The sequence below is a fragment of the Dipodomys ordii genome, unplaced genomic scaffold (assembly GCF_000151885.1).
Source record: "Dipodomys ordii isolate 6190 unplaced genomic scaffold, Dord_2.0 Scaffold59, whole genome shotgun sequence".
NCBI lineage: Eukaryota > Metazoa > Chordata > Mammalia > Rodentia > Heteromyidae > Dipodomys > Dipodomys ordii.
The window spans coordinates 9244381-9257335 of NW_012267275.1; positions in this window are offsets into that span (position 1 = coordinate 9244381).

Sequence of the window (12955 nt, forward strand, 5' to 3'; positions counted from 1 at the left end):
ACAACAGAATATGGACAAAATATGGGGGGTGAGTTGAAATGGGCAATGAACCAGAGTTCATTACAGCAGATGAAAGGGGAAACAAAACAATGTTTTATCCCATTGCTCATACACCATGAAGCATTACATCTCTGATGCCAGATATTTAGGATTATTTGTTTACATTCAAGCAAGTGGTAAGAGGCAGTGGTATGAGGCAGATCACTAGGGGGAAGAGCTCACTGCCACAAGAACGCCCCTGCTCCCGATGCCAGTCATAGCTCTCTGGTTATGCTCTTTGCTTCTAACCAAGTAGCTATGAATTGAGAATTCTCAGGATATCCTACCAGGTTGTATTCATTTCTGTGAGTATCTCATAGAACTCAGAGAAACACTTTGCTTATATTAATGTTTTATTATTCAAAGAAATAATATAGAGCCCACAGGTACAGCCAGATGAAGCAATTCAGAGGGTGAAGTCAGGCACTAATTTTGAGCATATTGTAGTGAATGAACAAGATATAGAAATTCTTTGCTCTCATGGAAATTCTATCTTCATAAAGTGGAAGAGACATAGAGTTGAACAAATAAAATGAAAGAAATAAGTAAATAAATGGTCAGAGCTATCTACAGAAATGGCATGATGCGATGTGACAGGGTGTGTGGACAGACTGTCTGGAGAGTGGTCAAGTGGAAAGTTGGATACGATTAGTGGAGCTACACAACAGCAGTGAGGAGGGAAAGTCTGAGTGAGGATGGATGACCCACATTGGTGACAGTGCTGATACTGTGATGGGTCAGTCAGCCCTTGGAGAATTGCATAGTCTGTTTATTCTGGAAGGTGATCAACAAGGTATACAGGGCAGAGGGAATAAGGAAAAAATAACCTTACGAATGGGAACACAAGCCTTGAATGGAACTGAAGGCCATCTCTGCCAGTGGATAAAGGGGAAGTCCCTTTATCCACTGGTAGGAAGCCAGGTTGAGACTTTGCTCTACAAGGTGCAAAGTTATCTGGGTTACAATACCAAGTATAGATGCAGATTCTCACAGGCAATGAGGTGGCAAAATAGAGAGCCTCTGCTTTTCAGGAGAATGAGCTCCCCTGACACACTCTGTCATCATCCATGACTTTATCCCTTAGGGAGGATGCATGAGCCAAGAGATGCAAGATTTTTCCACTCCACATATACACCTGCTCTTAAAGCTGCTAAGAAAATTTCCTAGCTCCTAGGGTGGAGCAGAAAGCAAAAGATGCTGTCAGTGTTTTAAAAAAATATTATCTCTGGCTCATATTTCTTGCATATTTATTTCTCAGTGTCATTTCCTTAGAGAGTCTAATTGTTATCATCCCATCTACAATATTCATTTCAGCCCATTCTTTATTCTTTCTTTATTACTTAATTTTACATTTTGAAGGGGAGAGCTTGATTGAAAATTTTACATGAATTTCTACATGAGTTGAAGGGTTACTTCACTAATCTTCAATTTTCCCCTAATACATGAATTTAAGATTATGAATTTCTATCAAGTATGATATCAACTGTATCCCATTATTTCCATTTGTTCTTATGAGTTTATTTTTGGCAATACTGGGGTTTGACCTCAGGACCTCAAATTTATTAGACAGGTGCTCCTGTCTCCAAAGAATATAAGATCTGTGTACAAATCTTAGTCTGTGCTGACAGAAATCAAAAACCTAGAAAATAGCGGTGTAGCTCAAGTGGTAGAACACTGGGCATAAGTGAAAAAGCAAATGAAAATGCAAGGCCATAAGATCAAGCCTCAACACTAGCACACACAGACAGACACACAATTGAGTTCTATCCATGGATCCAGTGAGATAGTGCCAGGTGAGCAAGTGAAAAGCTATGAGATAGAACCCTCAGTAGCATCCCTCCCTCAAACTAAATTGCAATTTAAGCCTGTCTTTGTACGCAGAGGGAAACGAGCTGAGAGTGGATTAGTCAGCCTTATGTGAGTCAGGGTTGGTGTGACTCCACTGGGCCTTCCAGGATATTCCAGGTCATCTCTATGTTCCAAAATCTGTAGTCATAATTATATAAGTAAACTCTCTTTCTTTTTCATTGGGTGTAACTTGTCTCATCATCTAGCCTCTGCTCCCCAGCAAAAGACCTCGGGGGAAAGCTTGACAAGATGAATGTACTAAGTGGAAGCTTTCTCAACAGCTCATTGGATTGGAGTAAATGACACAGCTAGTCTAACAGTGTCTGGATGAGGGCAAAGATGGTAACAATAAGAATAACATTAGCTGCGATTAAAGAATTGAAGCGAAATGGTCCAATTGATTGGCAGATATGTGGGAGGTGGGTCATCTGACATGTAGTGATTGAAAAGTGACAAATAATTAGCCATTGAATATATTCTACATCATTACTATCTCTTACCCTATCTGAAAGATTATATGCGGCAAGACCATATATGGATGTATGCTCACACACACACACACACACACACACACACACATCTATATGTGTGATGCTAAAAGCACTCTGAGCAATATGATTTAGCTACCCAAACAGAGAGTAGTAAAAGTACAGATGATGTAAAAAGGCTTTTTATGCCTAAATTATGTCCTTTTGACTAGGGAATGAAATAGGCAATTGTAAGCTATATGCTTACCTTCTGCCATGGGTTTTATGTAGAATAAAAGTGTGTATTCTTTTAGAATGAGGCAGTTTGTGACTGAGGAATTTCTTATTAGCCTAAACAACTATTTTACAGGATAATATATATATATATATATGTTTATATATGAATAATCAAAAAATGCAATTTTCATTTTTATTGCACAGATGGTAGAAATGAAATATGTCATCCCAAGACATGACCTGAGTCTGTACAGGAAATTTATTTTCACCAATTTGTCCCTGGCAGAACTAGAAAGAAAAATACAAAGGACAAGTGATGTGCCCAGACAAAAAGGCCATGTTTCTGGTTCATGTTTTGAATTTTGCAAAGTATCTGGTGTGACCTTATTCGGTGATTGCATGATGGGAAATTCTTCTCTCAATATGGACATTCTTCTGGACATTTCAGGGCACTGAAGTTTATGTTGTAGAAGGAATAGAATAAAGTATTTTGAGATAGGGAAGAGATGGCACAAAAACACAATAAACATTTGGGAGAAAATGCATTCGCCAGTGTTTATAACTAAACAGGAAGATGTGCTTTTAAGATTTTTGGTGGATTCCCTATTTTACTTACTCTGCCTATTTCTTTTTCTCATCAGGAACTGACTATTTTTATGCTATAATACTTAAAGGTAACATGACTTTCTACTGAGATGTAAAGGACAGATTTCAGGGTTCCAAAAATGATAGCATACAACGATCTTGCCGGCATTTATAACCAGAATTGCTTATTTAGTGGTTAAGCCAGTGGGAGGAAAGTAAGAGCACCAAGAAAAGAGGCTGTTTGGGTGTGACAGTGAGAAGTTTCATAAACAACAGTGGAGGGAAGGATTGATTGCCAAAGGCTGACAGTAATGTGGACCTGAACTTGGCACTCAGGTGAGTATCAGGACATGTACCTCCCAGTTCCCGGCTCCCTGTCCTTCCCATCCATGCACATATGCTGCCTGTATTTGTGTGAGTCCTTCCTATGAGCTTGTACTAAAATTCTAGGTGGAATGGTGGGCTTTGAGGGAGCACTGAAATAATCAAAACAAATAAGAAAACCAGGTAGATCCTATCTGAAAATGACTCCTAAAGCAATCAGTGTGGGATAAGGGGGAGGGATGGAAGAAAAAGAAAATTTTCAAACATTTTCCTTCTTCTGAAAGCATCAAAATCAAGGAACAGGGAGGCTTTGGGGGAGCAGGGAGAAGTCTTACCTATTAAACATGAGTGGAGTAAATGTCTTTAGAAGCATAGGAACATTATTTTCATATTTTCTAGAAATGTGTCAAGAACTATGAGTATCTCTGTAAGCAAAACTTCACCCAAAATAGGTCACATGAGTGAAGGAAATGTTATTAAGAAGCTGACCTGCCTATTGACATTTATTTAACTATCACAGAAGAAAATGTACATTGGCAAGAGATTCTCTGGAAGAAAAATGTGCCTGATTTCTATCCATAAGAAAAGGAGACCGATTCAAAGCCAAGGAGTATTCTTGGATTGATCTTTCATAATGCCTTAATTTAGCTAGCTGGAGAAATGCTCGTTGTGAGCATAAAATTATTCAAGACTTCAAAAGAAATGTTTTTTTCTTTAATTATGGCTTTAAATCTGGAATTAACTGTAATGTTGTCTTTATATGAGTTTTCTAAAATAACATCTCTTTCTTAGTGAATTTATTTATGAAGGTACTGATTGTATAGAGGGGAAGTGAACTAGTTTCTATGTGCTTAGCAAATAGACCATAACAAGGACTAGAGGAATTTTTACCAAAATTATGAGTTATAATTCCCTAGGTATAAATCATCATGGCCATGCCTCAAAACCTGAATGTTGAATAAAATAGCAAGTGGCAGAAAGATATGTATAGTATCTTATTTCTGGATGTCTATATAAGTATGAAAAATCTGAAAAACATGTATTATGCTACTGCTTGCCTTGTAGAGGGTGGTGCCTGTGAGGCAGGGAATAAAGAGAATTAAGAAATGAGGTTGTGAGTTGTTGAGGAAAACTTCAGATCTTGTCTTATTTTCCCTTTTATTTCCTCTCTCCTTCTCTTTCTTCCTTTCTTAACGAATGCAAACATAAGTTGCTTGTAAGATTGTGCTTGAATTTACATATATTTAGGGGAAAGATAATTAAGTGAAACTATATATGTATGTGTGTATTGCATACATAACTGTGTCTATATCTATATATCTATATCTCTCTGTCTTTTAATGTTCACTGTATTTGAGGTTGGTATTGTGACAACCATTGATCGCTTATAAATCTACTAGGTATTCCTTGCAAGAGCATAAGTAAGATCAGAAGGAGAAAAAGCAAATCTATAGTTGATTGACGAGGGCAAGAGTAAGAATATGGAAACAGTTGGGAAGAAAACACAGAAGAGATAAATGATATAGGGAAAACTGATTGAAGAGATTGTAAGCAAAGAGAGTAATATGGACAGTCAAAAGCATATTTCCTATCCCAAAGCAAATTGACTACATTATCTTTAGAATCTTTCAAGTTATCTTGCAAGTATTTTCAGTTATCATGCACAGCAAGTATTAAACATTTTTAATTTAAAGCAAATAAATGTTATAAAAATGCATTACACAAGACTATAGAGAAAATGAATTCGTAACATCGGCTTGATCTGAGGCATTTGTGTAATGGACTTAACTGAACATTCTTCTGTGTGTGTTTACTGTGAAATGAGTGTGCAGGGAAGACATTGACTCAGAGGGTGTGGGAACATGACCTGCCAACAGGGGCTTTGATGTGTGAACCTAGACATCAGCAATACAGGAACAGATACTCCTTTCTGGTTAAAACACAGCTTTTGTCTAGAAAAATTCCCCTCTAGCAATACATAGACTAAAGAGAAAATATTAATAGGACTGGCGAGGGCACAAAGTCCCAGTTTCTGTAGCTTCTGTAGCCGATCCTTGGTTTATAGTCTGAGGCTGTCCTAGCTATTATGAGCAAAAGCCACATAAGAGAGGCCATGTGAGGCCAAAAGCGGGTCGGGCAGGGAGCACATATATTTGTTAGATCAAATTTGATTCTTAGGTTTCGTGTTTCTGTGGCTCTTCCTTTCTATGCATCTCATCCTAGGGCTTCGAATGAAAATAGATGAGTCTGCATGTATACATTATCTTGAAGGTCTTTCCTACCCACTTTTCTCTTCCCGTAACTGGCTCTTGTTTCCAATGAATAATAAAGTTTGGATATAGATTTAGGAGAACTGGTGGTGAGATAGTAGATACTCCAAAGCAAGGGAAGGAACTAACAAGAGCTAGTGAGAAATTATCGTTGGTGTGTCAGTGCAGATGGCTACCACACTAAGTGGGTTTTGTACTGGTGAGCAGCTATTAAAGCTGAACAGAGCAAAAACAGAGCCCCTTGTGGAGAGTAGAAACCACACTGAATAAATCATGGTTTTGAAACATGACCTAATTTTCCTTTCAGTAAAATTTTGTGTTCTAACAGAAGGGGTTTGGAGGACAATGCTATATGTGATTTCCTGAAAACAATTAGAGGTTCTGCAATATAGACACATCTAATAATATATGTGAATTCTTTGGCAAAAACAAATATGAGGTTTTATTGATAAGCTGATGTAGTGCAGGAACTCTAGACAATATTGATTTTAATAAAACATTAAGTGGTTTAATTAAATCATTAATTCTACCCTCAGTTTCATTTTTCAAAAGATACTCAATGTAAAAATGAAAAGGTTTCTTATTTTAGGTGGTTTTCTCTCCTTCATAATTCATTAAAATGCGTCTATAGATTGACTTATGGCTATTCTGCCACAGTGCCCTTGCTGATATTTTAAGATAGTACTTTAAGCAGGATTCAAGGAGGTATCGATCTTAAGGTGACATCTTCTTTCACTTTTCATAAAAGGACAGGGATTGTTTTTGTTCTCCTTTTTAGAAAAACCTTTATAATGCATATGAGTCTGGAGGTTTATGTCACATATTCTTATAATACTAATAAAACACTTAATGGGCTTTTTTGTCTGTTCTTTGAGGAAATTTTATAAAAGACACAAGCAATCTAAAATGCATGTTAGTTACCATGTGTTAACTTTGTAAAATATTTTTTTATTTTATGAGAGTAATGAATCATGATTTAAAATCATAAGACTTGCTAAGAGAATTATTACTCTTTTGTTTCATCCTCCCTCTACTATAGTCCCCCTGACTAGGGGCATCTATTTCTTCAAGTTTACCTCTCTATTTTTTTTCATATTCTGTGCAAATCTTCTAAAACAGACTTATCTATGTGATAGGTTATTTGATCAGCTTAAGGGAAGGGAGGCTGAGGATAAAGGAAAGTAAGGTAATGCCAGCAATAAAGCACCACAGCAGATGCCTAATATTACATTACCTTCACATGTGGACTTTTCCACTCAGGCTGTGATGCCTATCACCACCCACAGGTAAAAGAAAGAGTGGTCTGTGTGCCTTCCTGTGTCTCCTTTGCCCCTAGGTCTAATGCATACTTGAATATCATGACATCCAGTCCCCTGCTGTGTTTGTCTCACCGAATGACTTATTCCACTCCTTATGGTATTGCATTCCATTGAAGTCCAGGAGGAGAAGTAGAACCTAGCATGACCAGGCTTAGCACTGGGGTGGATGGGTCATTCGGGATCTAGATCTCATTTTATTCCTGCTCATTGGGAAGCTTGGTAGAGCTATGGGTCCCAATTCAACCCTAGGTATAGAAAGCAGCTTCAGAAAAAGGACTGTAGGGGTAATACAAGGAACTATACAATATTCATACATATTTTCCATTAATTATCAAGTTAATACACTTCTATATGAGCCAATGAATGCAATTATCCCTTAATATTTGTGGAAGAAAAGTTCCAGAAAATCAAACAGTTACGAAATTTACAAATGCTCAACTCCCTTATATAAAATGGCATTGTATTTGCATATAACCTATGCACATCTTCTTATCCCTATGCATTTAATGACTAGTTCTACTTCTTAGAAAGAAACAGAGGGATTGCTTGCCAAACTTAGGAGTTCTGTTTCCCTATGTCTATATGAGTCAACAACAGAAGCTCAAAACTTTGGTGATGACTAAAAAAGCAAGTATGCTATTTCTCTCTACACACACACACACACACACACACACACGTTGGGTCTTGGTCCCTCTTTGTAAGTGCGCCTCCCTTAGCCCAGGAGACAATCAGACGCAGCGCAGCGGGGAGTCAAGTCAAGCAGGAACTCGTTTATTAACAGGGAGCATCCCCTTTTTAAAGCAAAAGACTGCGTGGGAGGAGAGGAAATGGAACCAACCAATCACTGAAAGGCCATACCTTATCATGCACCTAAACTTCCATGAGTTGTTTACACACTGAACCTAAACAAATCCAGCTCTGCCCACTCAACTTCCTCTCAGGGCCATCTTTGCTACCTGTGTTCCCCACAGATTTCCCCACATATATACATTTATAAACATAAAAATTTAGAGTAAAAAGTTTTACTGATTTTTTTTATGTGGAGGAGTTTCCTCTAGATTACTTGTAATACTTAATATAAAATACATGCTATGCAAATAGTTTTGATAAAATATTATTGAGAGAATAATGGCAAGAAAAAGTCTGTGCAGGTTTAATACAGATATAATTATTTCTGAATAATTTGATCCATACAGCTTATTCTATAGCTGTGGAACCCTTGAATGTGAAGAGGTGACTATTATGACTCTCTTACAACCCATTTTCACTCCATTGGAATTATATACCAATTTTGTGTTTTAAATAATAGCCAAAGTTTGTATTATTATGACTAGGTAAATTATATGTATTAGCAATAATGTAATTATGATTTCTTTTTTATGTAACTTTTAATTTTTTCAAATTATCATGTTTGCAGTTACATTGTTTTTCTAAGTACTTATTCTGGCTTTATGCATTTTAACTGGCAATGATATTTTGCTAAATCCGCACATACATACAGTCTTTTAAATTGCTATTTTATCTCTAGCCCTGGATCCTCCTGCTTTAAGATGGACTGACTCCTATCCAGCTAAGTGATGAGAAATCCTTGCTTTCTGTGATCTCATTGTAACTTGTTGTTCATTAACTCCCTTGTTTTGCTTGAGTGTATCTTTCAAAGAGAAATGTGGTAGACGTTTTGCAGTTCCCACCACATAACTAGCTTTCCTTTCTTTATGGATGAATGGAGGGTGATACTTCTTCCTCCTCACCATTTTATCTTCTTATTCTAGAGTCACTGACTGGTTTTTGTCACTGGATTGTGAGTAGAAATAACACATGCCTGTTATAAGTCAAAGCAATTCCTTTCCCCACAGAGAAACCCTTCTTATTGAGATCAAAACTAATCCGGAATTGCTAAATATTCATGGAAGACACTTGTCTTGGAGAATTTCCTTCTCTCATACAAATTCTAGATGTGTATGACATAAACTTTAGTTGCAGTAAGCAACTGAAAATTTTGGCATTGCTTATACAAAAAGGGATCATGGGAAATGCCTAATTTGAAAACAGTTATTCAACCCTTACCTTTGATTAGTATTTTGACTGATGGGAGCAATCTAGACTATAGAGAAATTGGATGCTTTTCTAATTTTTTTATTGTTTTCAATGGAACCTAATTTTTCTGGCTGAAATTTATAAAGTTATAAAGTTTATGAAGTATTTTCTTTGCCTCCCATATTTTAAAATTTCACCATAGCATGTCTTGTGAATCTTTTATCCTCTTGCCATTTTATTAATTGTACCACTATAAAAGGTCATTTGGAGAATTATGTCATTCATCTTCTCTGGATAGAATACAATTTGTATTGTGCCTTTGATAAATTTCCTCATTTTTTTCCTTTCTGTATTTCCTATAAGTTAGATGTTATGCAACAGGATTTTCCAGATTTCCCCCTTATATCTCTGCCTTTTATTATGCTTTTCTTCTACTTTTCTTCTACTTCTAGTTTATGGGAAAAAAACCTCAATTTTATAATTTAGTTCATCTACTGAATTTTAAAATACAGTCCATAACAAATAAGTAGTGTCTACCCTTGGCTTTCATTGTATTTTGGTCTTTCTTGAAAAGTATATTTTGAGATAGTTTTTTGGTTGTGTTAGTTGGCCTTGAGTAGACTGGGATCTTGAGCAAGACTTGCAAGTGTAAGAAATGATTTTTGTGTGTGTGTGAGAGATGAAATTCAGTCTTAGCTCTACCATCGGCCAAGCCCCAGTCTTTTTACTTTTAGCTCATTTTTCATGTGTTATACATTCCCACAAGCCACTATTCCCTGTACCTCCAAAGTATTTGAGATACTTCGACCATGCCTACTTGTTTTTGAAATAGAGTCTTGTTATTTTTTTCCCCCAGGCTAGACTTGAATGGTGACCTTATAGTAGACTTCTTGATAAAATGGCATGGTTCAAGGCTGGAGTTGGAAGTGCAGTATGTCTGTAGCATCTTTATGTGTCAGAAAGTAATGGAGATATGAGGACATATCAAATGACACTTAAAATAATTTGAGCATTAAAATAAGCAATGATAATAATGGATTTTTATTCCTTGAGTAAAATCACAGATTTATACTTACACAAAATGCAGTTTATACTTACACACAAAAAAATAAAAGAATAAATTGAAAATCTGATGAAGAAAGAGATATTTGCATCATTTAAAAGTATCAATGCGGGGCTGGGAAGGTGGCTCAGTGGTAGAGCGCTTGCCTTGCATGCCTGAGGCCCTGGGTTCGATTCCTCAGCATCACATAAGCAAATAGAAAAAAGCCGGAACTGGTGCTGTGTCTCAAGTTGTAGAGCGCTAGCCTTGAGCTGAAGAGCTGAGGGACAGCGCCCAGGCCCAGAGTCAGGCCCCACAACCGTACCCAAAAAAAAAACAAAACAAAAAATAAAAGTATCGATGCATAAACGAAGTATAAATTATATGGAGATAAATAATAAGCCTAGAAGACACCACACAAATGTTAATTATAATGGTGCAAATACCATGCAAAGAGAAGAAGACAGCTGGACTTCCATGATATTTAATTGTGAGTAAATATTAGGGTAACCAAAATTAACTAGCCTGCAATGCTCAAAAGTGCCTAGTTCATGAACATTAAGGAACTGTCCTAAAAGGAAAACAAAGCAGATCTGACAAATAAATGCAGCATGTGATTTGGAAGGAGATCCTATATAAAAACTATTACTAGGAAAACTGGTGAATAGGAGATGAAGAATAGTTACTGTTAGTATATATGTGTTTGCTTTGTAATTCCAGTGGTTATATTTATAATTGTGAAGTGTAACATCTATGTTTCTAGGAAATACACATGAACTCATTTGAGAGTGCTGGTGCATTATGTTATATTTATAATTGTGAAGTGTAACATCTATGTTTCTAGGAAATACACATGAACTCATTTGAGAGTGCTGGTGCGTTATGTTGGCAACTTATCCTTAAATAGTTCAGAAATAAATTTATTGGTGTAGTATATTGTTTTCCTGTGAATTTGAGGTGGTTTGTTTTATTAATTAATTTCTTAATATTTTCAATGTTCTAGGTTACAAAAGTTTGGTTGTTTTCCTTTTCTAAAATAAAATTGTTTATCTGAGTTTTGCCAAACTGCCGGTAGCATTGATTGTTGTTCTTCTCCTGAACAAAGAAGAATATAAGAGAAAATTGAAGGAAGTATAAGATGGAGGTATATAAACTTACAGAAAAATTATTCCACTGACTTCAACTCACCCTGAGAACTATCTCTCAAGATTGATACTTTCTCACTCAGATGCTATTCTTTTCTCATTTCCACTACTGTCATTCCTCACTAATTAAGCTATGGTGTTCTCCAACATTCCATTCTCAGTTTCTGGCCCAGAGCTTGGCACACAGAAGCCTTATAGCCATTTATAGGATCAATTAATGATGTCCTTTATAAATCAATTTGGCAATAGAGTCTTAGATAATAACTGGATTCAAACTTTAACATTTTCCACTAACATGAGAGTTCAGTGGCAAAGAATGTCTTGTTTGTTTGCTTTTGTGTTGTTATTTGTAAGATAGTGATTCTATTTATAGCCCTTCTGTTATAATTATTTTTTATTAACAAGAGAAAGTGCAACCTTTAATATCTCAGTCATTTTCTTTAATTTTATTGTCAAGGTGATATACAGAGAGGTTACAGTTACATATGTAAGGTAATGAGTACATTTCTTGTCGAACATTGTTACCCCTCCCTCATTTTTCTCCTACTTTCCCTCCTCCACCCCCCCCCGCCAAGTTTTAAAGTTCACTTCCAACATATTGTCTTGTGAGTATCACTGTTGCATTGGTTCACCCTTTGTCCTTTGTTTCACCATTTTGTTGTGCCCTTTTCTTCCCCATATCAGATAAACCTATATACAAGACACAGGGTACAAAAATCAAATACAGTGACAACAGGGCACAAACCAAAGGGGAAAAAAGGAAAGAAAAAAGAAATAACTTCACACAGTACATTAAAAACAACAACAACAAAGGAAAACCTCTTGTTTCCGTATCTTGGAGTTCATTTCGGTTAGCATCATTTTATATGGTCCTATGTACATAGCTATTGAACTCCTGAAGAGAAAATAAGAATTACCACTAGACACATGAAAAATGCTCAACATCTCTGGCCATAAAAGAAATACAAATCAAAACATTAAGATTGTACCTTACCCTCATCAGAAGGGCCATTATCAAGAAATATGATAACAACAGATGCTGGAGGGGATGTGGCCAAAAGGGATTGCTAATACAATGTTGATAGGAGTGTAAACTTGTTCAGCCACCCTGGAAAGCAGTATGGAGGTTCCTCAAAACTATACATAGGGCTCCCCTGGACCCAGCAATCCTGCTCCTGGGCATTTACCCAAATGACCACAAACAAGGCCATACTAAAGCTATCAGCATAACCATGTTCATTGCAGCATTATTTGCCATAACTGAGACATGGAACCAACCCAGATGCCCCTCAGTAGATGAATGGATCAAGAAAATGTATAGTGTACATACAAAATGGAATTCTGTGCTTCCATCAGAATGAAGGACATTGCCCCATTCATGAGGAACTGGAAAGATTTGGGAAAAAAAGTCATATTAAGTCAAGTAAGCCAGATGCGAAGAAACATAGGCTCCATGGTTTCTCTCTCACCCTTTTCATAATATAAGGGTTGCATAGCAGTGCTTGATTTCTAATCAAGTCTTCCTGGATGAGGAAACATGTCTCCATTGCTATTTGTTCATTCTTGGTACCATATAGAAGTTTTAGGTTAACACAATCCAATAGAAATATGTTGTAAGCCATATATACAAACTGAATTTTTT